The sequence below is a fragment of the Aegilops tauschii genome, chromosome 3 (assembly GCF_002575655.3).
Source record: "Aegilops tauschii subsp. strangulata cultivar AL8/78 chromosome 3, Aet v6.0, whole genome shotgun sequence".
NCBI lineage: Eukaryota > Viridiplantae > Streptophyta > Magnoliopsida > Poales > Poaceae > Aegilops > Aegilops tauschii.
This window is the reverse complement of record NC_053037.3, coordinates 91889922-91901846: the sequence shown is the minus strand read 5'-3', so window position 1 is coordinate 91901846 and position 11925 is coordinate 91889922. Positions and strand designations below refer to the sequence as shown.

The 11925-nt window shown below is 48.3% G+C and overlaps 1 long non-coding RNA gene across 1 annotated transcript; it reads right to left on the bottom strand.

Moving 5' to 3' along the window:
- Positions 1-1599: 1599 nt before the first annotated feature.
- LOC123497560 (uncharacterized) lies at positions 1600-4314 on the bottom strand. Its single transcript, XR_006671362.2, has 3 exons — positions 3734-4314; positions 3584-3637; positions 1600-3475 (listed from the first exon to the last, which is right to left on the bottom strand). It is a non-coding gene; the product is annotated as an uncharacterized lncRNA (long non-coding RNA).
- Positions 4315-11925: the final 7611 nt, after the last annotated feature.

Sequence of the window (11925 nt, the reverse complement as noted above, 5' to 3'; positions counted from 1 at the left end):
GTGGGTATATGTACTCCTGGTATACATATACCTACACCAGCGCGCATTTTATTATAGACTCGAGACGAGTCAGGGTTAATTTAGTGTATGTGATCTACTAACTAAAATCTTGTTAGCAACACAGTGTCAACCCTGTCAAACATTTCTGCTTGACAGAGAGACAAGCAAAAACAACATAAAAACAAAAGCACAAAAACATACATAGAACACAGCATACGGACTACAACAGTACCAGCATACAACAAAGCACGAACGCTCTACGCGCTAAACGAAACAACTCATCCTGGGATACATGGTTCTATCCTCATATCAGGATGAACCGACAGTCTGATCATCTCACTGCGTGACTGAGTTCATGCAGAGGACTTGCCTTGCTGGGGCTCTCCGGGAGGACGAAGACTGAGCCAATCTCCATCTTCATCGTCCAACAGCACTATGGGTTGGGGTTCGGCTGCTGGGGGTGTGGCTGAAATTGATCCGAGCAAATGCTCCTGGTGGATCTGTAAAAGAGCCTTGTCGAGGGTGACGATGTTGGGTCTAGGCCACAACACGGGTTGAGAGGACAGCACTGGTTCGGATGGGGTTGGACAAATGACTTGAGATGAGAATTTACGAGCCTCACGGTAAGCTTCCTTGACGACTCGCACCGCATCGTTGTCCAGAGTTTTAACTTGGCAAGCATCTGGGAAATCATCATCCCCTGGGCGGTGATATACTGCACCAGGCGAGCGATTGCGGGGTCATCACCTTGGCTAGCAGGAGAAGGCTGCATTCCTACCTCTGTCACAATGGGGTAGAAGCAGAAATCACACCTTGCTGCCATATGCGGGTATCTGGTTTGGAGGTGAAGCAGAGCCTCCACAACAGCGGCCTGAATGGCTAAATCAGAGGTAGGCATAGCTCTACCCTGAAAAACCAACGGCTGGCCATCCGCTGCTAGGCTGATGCACACTCTTGCATCGAAGCGATTAAGGTGAGGGACGGGTGATGATTGGAACACCGGGTAATCGGGGCTAGCCTTACAGCCAAAGGCTTTGGTGAGCATCTCAGCAAGAAGGGGTGGAAATCCGGGGTGGTTGACGGCACCGGTGCGGATGTGAAACTTGGGAGCTTTGAAGGTGCCAGTCATGGCTGGAGTGCTACTAGCTAGGCTTCTCTGTAGGGACATGGTTAACTGAGGGGTGAGCGATACGGCGAGCGGAAAGGGGGCTTTTATAGGCAGCTATGCGAGACATGCCCGCATGGTGTGGCCCCTTTCCCTTAATGGCGAAGGGTGAGCGGTGTGGCCGACCCGAAAGGATATGGTTGCTATTCGCGCCATGGATAACTAGGCGGGGACAACGGGGTGAGGATGTGTCGGTCCCGACGGCGCCACCTGTTGATTAACAGTGGCCATGCCGTATGCAGGGATGGGTCAAATCCCTTTGGGCCATTACCGGTTAATGGTAGCGGTGATCTAATACTAGGATAACCTATGCCAGCCTAGCTGCTCTGATACCATGCCCTGTGGCACCCCGATCCGCATGGAGCAGGGGGCCTTCGCACGTCAGCCCAGGATAACACCTGACGCACGACAGGTCCATAATACAGCATTCCAGGTACAAAAATATTCATCAAATACATGTATATGAGATTACATCATTGATGAATACAATTATCTGGCATAGCCCTAAGGCTATTAAATGACAACGGAAGTCTGATAAAAATGGCGGCGGAAGTCTTGGTTTGGCAGCATAACAACTCTGGCTGGGCTCCACAACTCACATGACTGGCAAGATTACGGCCTAGCACGACGGATCAAGCGGGCAATACTGGTACGACCTACAAAACTGGCATGACACGCTAGGTCAGTTCATTGAATGTACTTGCAAGACAACCAAATACATAGCATCCAAACAAGCATAAGACAAAGCAAGAACCAAGCGTATGCAACAACCTATCTCATATCCATTACTAAACATGGCATGATAAAAACCAACTAAGCATGAACAAAATCGTAGCATCTACTAACATGGCAATAACATGGCATATCAAAACAAGATTATAACATGGTAATAGCAAAACCTATCATATCATCTCAATCATGGCATAATTTAACATATAAATCAACGCATGGCATGGCATCAGGAACCTATGCTGAAAATAAACTACCGATTATATCCAATGCAGACATAGCATGTTAACTATATACAATCATCTTATGTTCAGCCTTGGTTTTTAAATGCAACATATTACTCATGCAATGCAACCAAACTCGTACACCGAGTCCCTCGGACTCTCTTACCAACGTGTTGCCTCGCAACCGAGCGGTGATCATTCCGGCGATCACAACCATGACCAACCCTTGGTCTCCAACACTTATCGAGACCTCGTCTCGTGATCATATCAAAACATCGTCGTGACTTCTCACGACTATCTCATAGTCCAAGTCACCATATTTTTGTTATCACATATTTATTTACCAATTTAATTATTTCAGGTTTATCCTCCATTTCGACCAAGACCTGATAGTGGGACCTACTACGAACTATTGCTCTCGATAGACTTTATACACTCTGCAGAGGTAGCACACTGTACCCACACCACGGAACCCATGGCCTCGTCATCCCATTCGGGTGGACCAACGGCATTCCGACAAAACCAACCTACTGCCATGACGCTCTCCCGGCCACTCCGACCCAATCCCCAACGGGCTGGTCCTGGGTGGCCCCGTGTCTACCAAAGACACCCCGACCACCGTCGTGGTCAACTCCCACTCGGGGACACTCCCACTCGGGGACTGGTACCAAAAATCTCAAAAACGAGCACACAAGGTTATGTCCGCTTACCTGATCACGGTAAGCACGCCCATAACCTTCCCTAGTGGGAGGCACCGGCGAGAGGTCACGACAATAGCTCGCATTAAGGCCTTCCCACAAAGGCAAATGTGGCTGCACTGAAAAAGTTCGATTTGGTGGCACTATGACTCGATCCCATCGATGACGGAGGAGGTTTGTTATTATTAAGTCATTTTATTTCCTTCTCCATCATCATGAACATATTTAACATGAGTGCAACATGCCGCATACAAATGCACGAACAAAATATTGAACTCCTCAAGTGCACAACTATAACATAAAGGACACGACAATAGTATATCAACGGTGCATTACAATCCTCATAACAGTTTATAACGCTGACATGCAAATAAAGTAGAGTAGTGGCATGGCATTATTAATAATAACATTCTAATTAACATGGCAAAGGTATCATCAAACACAAGCATGCAAGATAGGCATAAAGAAATAACTGCCGATGAAAACGATATAAAACAACTGCAACTACACACACACACACAAGGTGCAAGCAAAGTCAACATGCAAGTTCGGGGCTCATGATAAGAGGCTGGCTTGCTTGGGGGTCGACAAATACTCCAGGAAAAAGTGCGGAACGATCGCAGAAAGATTTGCCGGAAATAGTTCTCTCCAGGAGGGGGCTGTTTACGGGCAAGGGCACAGTGGTCATTTTCACTGCATGAAAACATTATAAAAATGATACCAACGGAAAGAGCTCGACGAACAGAGAACGTGAGCGCTGGAATCACCTCAATCGGAGTTACGGTTGCAAAGATACGGCCGTTGGAATGACAGGGACTAATCTGTAAAATAAAATTCAAAGACAGGCACTTGTCGGTTAAACCAGAAAGCGCACTAAGGAAAATACGTTTTCAGAGAAGGGAAAGCGCATTACTGACCGAAGGTGATAGAAAGTACGTTTTCAGAAAACGAAAACGCATTCCTCTCTGAAGCGCGGCGAAGTACGCTTTCGTGAGACGAAAGCGCATCCGACCCGGGGCGTCTCCACTTACGCCAGGTCAGCGAACCAGGTCAACCCCTGGGTGGCTGACTTGCGGGGCCCGCATGGAGGCGGAGCCCGCCCGGTCGGTCTTCTCCTTCCTCCCGCGCAGTGCTCGCCTGGCCGAGGGAGCAGGCGCGCCCCAACGGCGACCGCCGGCGCATCCGGCCACCATAGGAGACGGGCGACCTACCGAAATGCGCAGGACGGAGAGGCGCATCTCGGGGTGGTGGTTACTGCCGCCGAGGAGCACCAGAGAAGGGGCTGCAGGGCCCGCGGCGGAGAGGATCTTTTGTCGCCGGTGAAGTGGGGGCTACGGTGGAGGAGAGAAGAGGCCGAGGCTACGGGGCGGCTCGCTGGACCTTGGGGAATGCTCTGGTGGTGGAGGAGCTAAGGGGGAAAGCACGAGGTCGCCGGATTCAAGATGGACAGAGGCGGCAGCCATGACGGCGATGGAGATCAGAGAGGGGCTCCGGGCTCGGGGAGAGGCTCGGGGAGGGATGGTGGACTACGAGAGAGCTCGGGGGCGGTATATATAGCCGCGGGGAGAGCTCGGGAAGGAGGGGAGGAGGTGGCACGCGGCGAGCGACGTGTCCGCGAACCAACAAGGGCGCAGTGTCGGCAGGCGCGGCCAAAGCTCACGGCAAGCGGCGGGAAGGCGACGAGGAGGAAGCAGACGCGGACCAGAGGCTCACGGAAACAAGCAACGCTCGCGGACGAGAGGGAGAAGAAGACAGAAGCGAGGAAGAAGATGATGGCTACAGCAGCTCACTGTTTGGTCGTTGGCACGGCTCGTCGGAGAAGAAAACGAAGGGGTCCAGTGGTCCAGGGGGAAGACGACGTCGAGGGGGAGCTGCTGGACATTAATGGCGAGGCCAGAGGCGGTCGGGGCAGCGATGCCGACGTCCACAGTGGCTAGACCACTGTTTTGGCTGGTTACACGCGTGGTCACCACTGGCATGGCACGCTCTGGGGTTTTAACTGATGTAAATTCATGTCTACCGCGTAGTCCTTCCAGCGTGGAGTGTTACAATGGTGAAAGATCGGGCAGAGACAAATGGAAATGAGTGAAACAAGCTCCACAAGTTTGCTGTTGCAAACTTGGCAACATCCTAGAGATTAAACCAGAGAGGGTAAATGGTAAACTTGATGTCCGGGAGGCTTGGGGTAGAAAGGACTACGGTCCTGGGAGTTTTGAGGTAAAATGGACAACTATTTACCATAGTTGCTGTACAACCACCAAAACTGACCCAGAAACTTAATCATGATGAAACACTCACTAAGTGTGATGGATTGGGCTATAGCTTGGCAACGACTGATGATTTGAACATACCATGATGCTGTAAAAAGTTCATACCAAATGGACGCACCAAAATGGTACTTCCTTCACAGCTATCATTTCTGTCCAAAAACTTCAAAAAAATCCTCAAGGCAATTGGTCAAGTGAAATGAGCCACAATCTTGTGGACATAGGTTATATGAGTAGGAGAAGGCCTGGAAAAATTATCACCCATAATGGAGCAAGATAAAATACACTTGCTTCACGAACTGAAAATTTGGACAGAAAACAAGAATTGCTCCTGTGCTCACATAGTTCAATCTAATGAACTGAATTTGGGTGGAGGATAATGATTTGAGATACTCGAGAGGATGGAAAAGTTTCATCCCATTTGGAAACACTATGAAGGTACTTCCTTCACAAACTTGTGTTCTGGTCAGAAACTTTGAAAAATTGCACATGAAGCTAGGTTGAATGGATTGAGCTCATTTGTGGTGTCCATGGGTTATTTAACAATGTTAAACACCCTGCCAAATTGCAGCTCAATTGGACTTAACAATAAAGCACTTCCTTTGCAAAGTTTCAAAGAAGGCAGAAATTTGCATTGGATCATGTGCCAAATTTTTGAACTGAGGAACATGAGATTAGGATGGAACTAGCGATTGTATAGCAAGGACAAGCTCCACAATGTATGTGGGAATTTTCTCTGCTATAAACATAGTAGTTCCTTTGGAAATTGGCAGAAATGCAATATTGGCATTAAATAGGAAAAGGCAATTTTCCTTATTTAATTATGGCCAATATACTTGCCAGAGCTTGGATTAGGCATAAGCATCAACTCCACCAATTCTCATGAATTTAGGAGATGGCTAGATATGTTGTTCTGGTCAGAAACTTTGAAAAATTGCAGATGAAGCTAGGGTGAATGGATTGAGCTCATTTCTGGTATCCATGGGTTATTTAACAATGTTAAACACGCTGCCAAATTGCAGCTCAATTGGACTTAACAATAAAGCACTTCCTTTACAAAATTTCAGAGAAGGCAGAAATTTGCATTGTATCATGTGCCAAATTTTTGAACTGAGGAACATGAGATTAGGATGGAACTAGCGATTGTATAGCAAGGACAAGCTCCACAATTTATGTGGGAATTTTCTCTGCTATAAACATAGTAGTTCCTTTGGAAATTGGCAGAAATGCACTATTGGCATTAAATAGGAAAAGGCAATTTTCCCTATTTAATTATGGCCAATATACTTGCCAGAGCTTGGATTAGGCATAAGCATCAACTCCACCAATTCTCATCAACTCCACCAACTCCATCAACTCCTAAATTCATGAGAATTGGTGGAGTTGATGCTTATGCCTAATCCAAGCTCTGGCAAGTATATTGGCCGTAATTAAATAAGGAAAATTGCCTTTTCCTATTTAATGCCAATATTGCATTTCTGCCAATTTCCAAAGGAACTAGTATTTTTATAGCATAGAAAATTCCCACATAAATTGTGGAGCTTGTCCTTGCTATATAATCGCTAGTTCCATCCTAATCTCATGTTCCTCAGTTCAAAAATTTGGCACATGATCCAATGCAAGTTTCTGCCTTCTCTGAAATTTTGCAAAGGAAGTGGTTTATTTCTAATTCCAATTGAGCTGCAATTTGTCAGGGTGTTTAACATTGGTAAATAACCCGTGGATACCAAAGATAAGCTCAATCCATTCATCCTAGCTCCCTGTGCTATTTTTCAAAGTTTCTGACCAGAATGCAATTTTGTGAAGGAAGTACCTTCATAGAGTTTACAAATGGGATGAAACTTTTCCATCCTCTCAAGTATCTCAAATCATTAGCTTCCAACCAAATTCAGTTCATTTCATGGAACTATGCGAGCACAGGAGCAATTCTTGTTTTCTGTCCAAATTTTCAGTTTGTGAAGCAAGTGTATTTTATCTTGCTCCATTATGGTTGATAATTTTCCAAGGCCTTCTCCTACTCATATAACCTATCTCCACAAATTGTGGCTCATTTCACTTGACCAATTCCCCTGAGGATTTTTCTGAAGTTTTTGGACAGAAATGATAGCTGTGAAGGAAGTACCATTTTGGTGAGTCCATTTGGTATTAACTTTTTACAGAATCATGGTATGTTCAAATCATCAGGCTTTGCCAAGTTATAGCCCAATCCATCACTCCTAGTGAGTGTTTCATCATGATTAAGTTTTTGGGTCAGTTTTGGTGGTTGTACAGCAACTATTGTAAATAGTTGTCCATTTTACCTCAGAACTGCCAGGACCGTAGTACTTTCTACCCAAAGCCTCTGAGACAACCATTTTACCATTTAACCTCTCTAGTTTTATCTCTAGGATGTTGCCAAGTTTGCAACAGCAAACTTGTGCAGCTTGGTTTACTCAGCTCAATTTGTCTCTGCCCGTTTCTTTACCATGGTAATACTCCACTCTGGAAGGACTATGCGGTTGACATGAATTTACATCAGTTAAAACCCCAGAGCGCGCCATGCCAGTGGTGACTACGAGGGCAGCAAGCCAAAACGGTGGTCTAGCCACTGTTCTCGTCGGCAGCGCTGCTCCGACCGCCTCTGGCCTCGCCATTAATGTCCAGTAGCCCCCCTCGTCGTCGTCTTCCCTCTGGACCGCTGCCCCCCTTAGTTTTCTTCTCCGGCGAGCCGTGCCAACGCTCGAACAGTGCGTGCCCGTGAGCTCGTCCTCTTCCTCGCCGGTGTCCGCTTCCTCCTCTTGTCCTCGAGCCCTGCTCGTCTCCGTGACTCCCTGGCGCTCGTCCGCACCCTCCTCGTCGCCTTCCCGTGCGCCCACATTACTGCTGCGGCCGGTAGAGCTGTGGCCGGACTGGCTCGGCGGAGCTCAGCTCGGGTGCCCTTGCCCCGGCTATATATAGCCCATCCGCGCCTCGTCCGAGCTCATCTACAGCTTCCCCGACCCCTTCCACTCCTCCCCTCGACACCCGTAGCTCTCCCCTCGCCTTGGAGCTCCCCTGTCCGCTCCATGGCCAAAGCATCGCCGCCGATCCCCCTCGGCCACTTCTTGGCCATGGCCCTTCCCCTCCCTTTCTTCGGCGTCCCCTACTCCCTCTGGATCCTGCGGAGTCTCCGACGCCCTCCAGTTCCCCCGGGGAAGCCCTGTTGTTGCGACCCTGACCCTGCCTTGCTCCGGCCATGGCGCCCGAGTCGTGGCGTCGGCACTGTGGGCCGTCCCACGCGACCCCGCGGCCACCAGCAAGCATGGCGTGGAGTGGTTGAGCCCCTCCGCTTGTCATCCGGCCCCGGGGAGCAGCGAGGCGACGGCAAGGTCGGCGGCTGGCCCGCCCCTGTTCTCTGCATCGCGCTGGAGAAGAAGGCCAGGCAGGAGGAGAGGGAAGATGCCGTGGGCCCCGCATGTCATTGTCTCAGCGCTGACGTGGCGGACCTGCTGACTGGATTAAGTGGAAGCGCATTACATGTATGTACGTCTCCGGTTAAAGAAAGCGTACTCTGCTGCTTCTTCTATCAGGAATACGCTTTCAGTGTTATGTATACGTGTTTTCTGAAATGCGTTTTCTCTTTTCAGCCCCGCCCGCCGAAGTGCTTATTTTGTGAACGTTCACTACTTTAGTGCATTTTCTGCCTAAAAAGTGAACGGCCACAACTTTTCAACCGTAACTCCGATTGAGGTGATTCCAACGCTCACGTTCTCTGTTCGTCGAGCCCTTTCCGTTGGTATCATTTTCATAATGTTTTCATATAGTGAAAATGACCATTTTGCCCTTGCCCGTAAACAGCCCCCTCCGAGAGAGAACTGTTTTCGGCAACTTTTTCTACGGTCGTTTCACACTTTTTCCCGGAGTATTTATCGACCCCCAGGCAAGACAACCTCTTATCATGAGCCCCGAACTTGCATGTTGACTTTGCTTGCACCTTGTGTGTGTGTAGTTGCAGTTGTTTCACATCATTTTCGTCTGCAGTTATTATGCCTGTTATGCATGCTTGTGTTTTCATGATATCTTTTGCCAAGCTAATTAAAATGTTGTTATTGATAATGCCATGTCACTACTCTACTTTATTTGCATGTCATCGTTATACAATGTTATGAGGATTGTAATGCACCGTTGATATGCTATTACTTGGTATTGTCATGTTCTTTATGCAATAGCTGTGCACTTTAGTAGTTCAATATTTTGTTCATGCAATCGTATGCTGCATGCTCATTGTTGCATTCATGTTCATGATGATGGAGAAGGAATTAAAATGACTTAATAATAACAAACCTCCTCCGTCATCGATGGGATCGAGTCAGAGTGCCACCAAATCGAACTTTTTCAGTGCAGCCACATTTGCCTTTGTGGGAAGGCCTTAATGCGAGCTATTGTCGTGACCTCTCGTCGGTGCCTCCCACTAGGGAAGGTTATGGGCGTGCTTACCCTGATCAGGTAAGCGGACATAACCTTGTGTGCTCATTTTTGTGATTTTTGGTACCAGTCCCCGAGTGGGAGTGTCCCCGACTGGGAGTTGACCACGACGGTGGTCGGGGTGTCTTTGGTAGACACGGGGCCACCCAGGACCAGCCCGTTGGGGATTGGGTCGGAGTGGCCGGGAGAGCGTCATGGCAGTAGGTTGGTTTCGTCGGAATGCCGTTGGTCCACCCTAATGGGATGACGAGGCCATGGGTTCCGTGGTAGGTCCCACTATCAGTTCTTGGTCGAAATGGAGGATAAACCTGAAATAATTAAATTGGTAAATAAATATGTGATAACAAAAATATGATGACTTGCACTATGAGATAGTCGTGAGAAGTCACGGCAATGGTTTGATATGATCACGAGACGAGGTCTCGGTGAGTGTTGGAGACCAACTGTTGGTCATAGTTGTGATCGCCGGAAAGATCACCGCTCGGTTGCGAGGCAACACGTTGGTAAGAGAGTCCGAGGGACTCAGTGCACAAGTTTGGTTGCATTGCATGAGTAATATGTTGCATTTAAAAACCAAGGCAGAACATCAGATGATTGTATATAGTTAACATGCTATGTCTGCATTGGATATAATCGGTAGTTTATTTTCAGCATAGTTTCATGATGCCATGCCATGCGTTGATTTATATATTAAATTATGCCATGATTGAGATGATATGATAGGTTTTGCTATTACCATGTTATAATCTTGTTTTGATATGCCATGTTATTGCCATGTTAGTAGGTGCTAAGATTTTGTTCATGCTTAGTTGGTTTTTATCATGCCATGTTTACTACTGGATATGAGATAGGTTGTTGCATACGCTTGGTTCTTGCTTTGTCTTATGCTTGTTTGGATGCTATGTATTTGGTTGTCTTGCAAGTACATTCAATGTATTGACCTGGAATGTCATGCCAGTTTTGTAGGTCGTACCCGTATTGCTTGCTTGATCCGTCGTGCTAGGCCGTAATCTTGCCAGTCCTGTGAGTTGTGGAGCCCAGCCAGAGTTGTTATGCTGCCAAACCAAGACTTCCGCCGCCATTTTTATCAGACTTCCGCTGTCATTTAATAGCCTTAGGGCTATGCCAGATAATTGTAATTATCAATGATGTAATCTCATATACATGTATTTGATGAATATTTTTGTACCTGGAATGCTGTATTATGGACCTGTCGTGCGTCAGGTGTTATCCTGGGCTGACGTGCAAAGGCCCCCTGCTCCATGCGGATCGGGGTGCCACAGGGCATGGTAATAGAGAAGCCAGGCTGGCATAGGTTATCCTAGTATTAGATCACCGCTAACATTAACCAGTAATGGCCCTAAGGGATTTGACCCATCCCTGGCATCCGGCATGGCCACTGTTAATCAACAGGTGGCGCAGTCGGGACCGACACGTCCTCACCCCGCTGTCCCCGCCTAGTTATCCGTGGTGAGAATAGCAACCATATCCTTTCTGGTCGGCCACACCGCTCACCCTTCGCCATTAAGGGAAAGGGGCCACACCATGCGGGCATGTCTCGCATAGCTGCCTATAAAAGCCTCCTTTCCGCTCGCCGTATCGCTCACCCCTCAGTCAACCATGTCCCTGCAGAGAAGCCTAGCTAGTAGCACTCCAGCCATGACTGGCACCTTCAAAGCTGCCAAGTTTCACAGCCGCACCGATGCCGTCAACCACCCCGGCTTTCCACCCCTTCTTGCTGAGATGCTCACCAAAGCCTTTGGCTGTAAGGCTAGCCCCGATTACCTGGTGTTCCAGTCGGCACCCATCCCTCACCTTCATTGTTTCGATGCAAGAGTGTGCATTAGCCTAGCAGCGGATGGCAAGCCATTGGTTTTTCAGGGTAGAGCTATGCCTACCTCTGATTTAGCCATTCAGGCCACTGCTGTGGAGGCTATGCTTCACCTCCTAACCAGATACCCGCATATGGCAGCAAGGCGTGATTTCTGCTTCTATCCCATTGTGACAGAGGTAGGAATGCAGCCTTCTCCCACTAGCCAAGGAGATGACCCCGCAATCGCTCGCCTGGTGCAGTATATTACCGCCCAGGGGATGATGATTTCCCAGATGCTAGCCGAGTTTCAAACTCTCGACAACGATGCGGTGCGAGTCGTCAGGGAAGCTTACCGTGAGGCTCGTAAATTCGCATCTCAAGTCATTTGTCCAACGCCATCCGAACCAGTGCTGTCCTCTCAACCCGTGTTGTGGCCTAGCCCAACATCGTCACCCTCGACAAGGCTCTTTTACAGATCCACCAGCAGCATTTGCTCAGATCAATTTCAGCCACACCCCCAGCTGCCGAACCCCAACCCATAGTGCTGTCAGACGATGAAGATGGAGATTGGCTCAGTCTTCGTCCT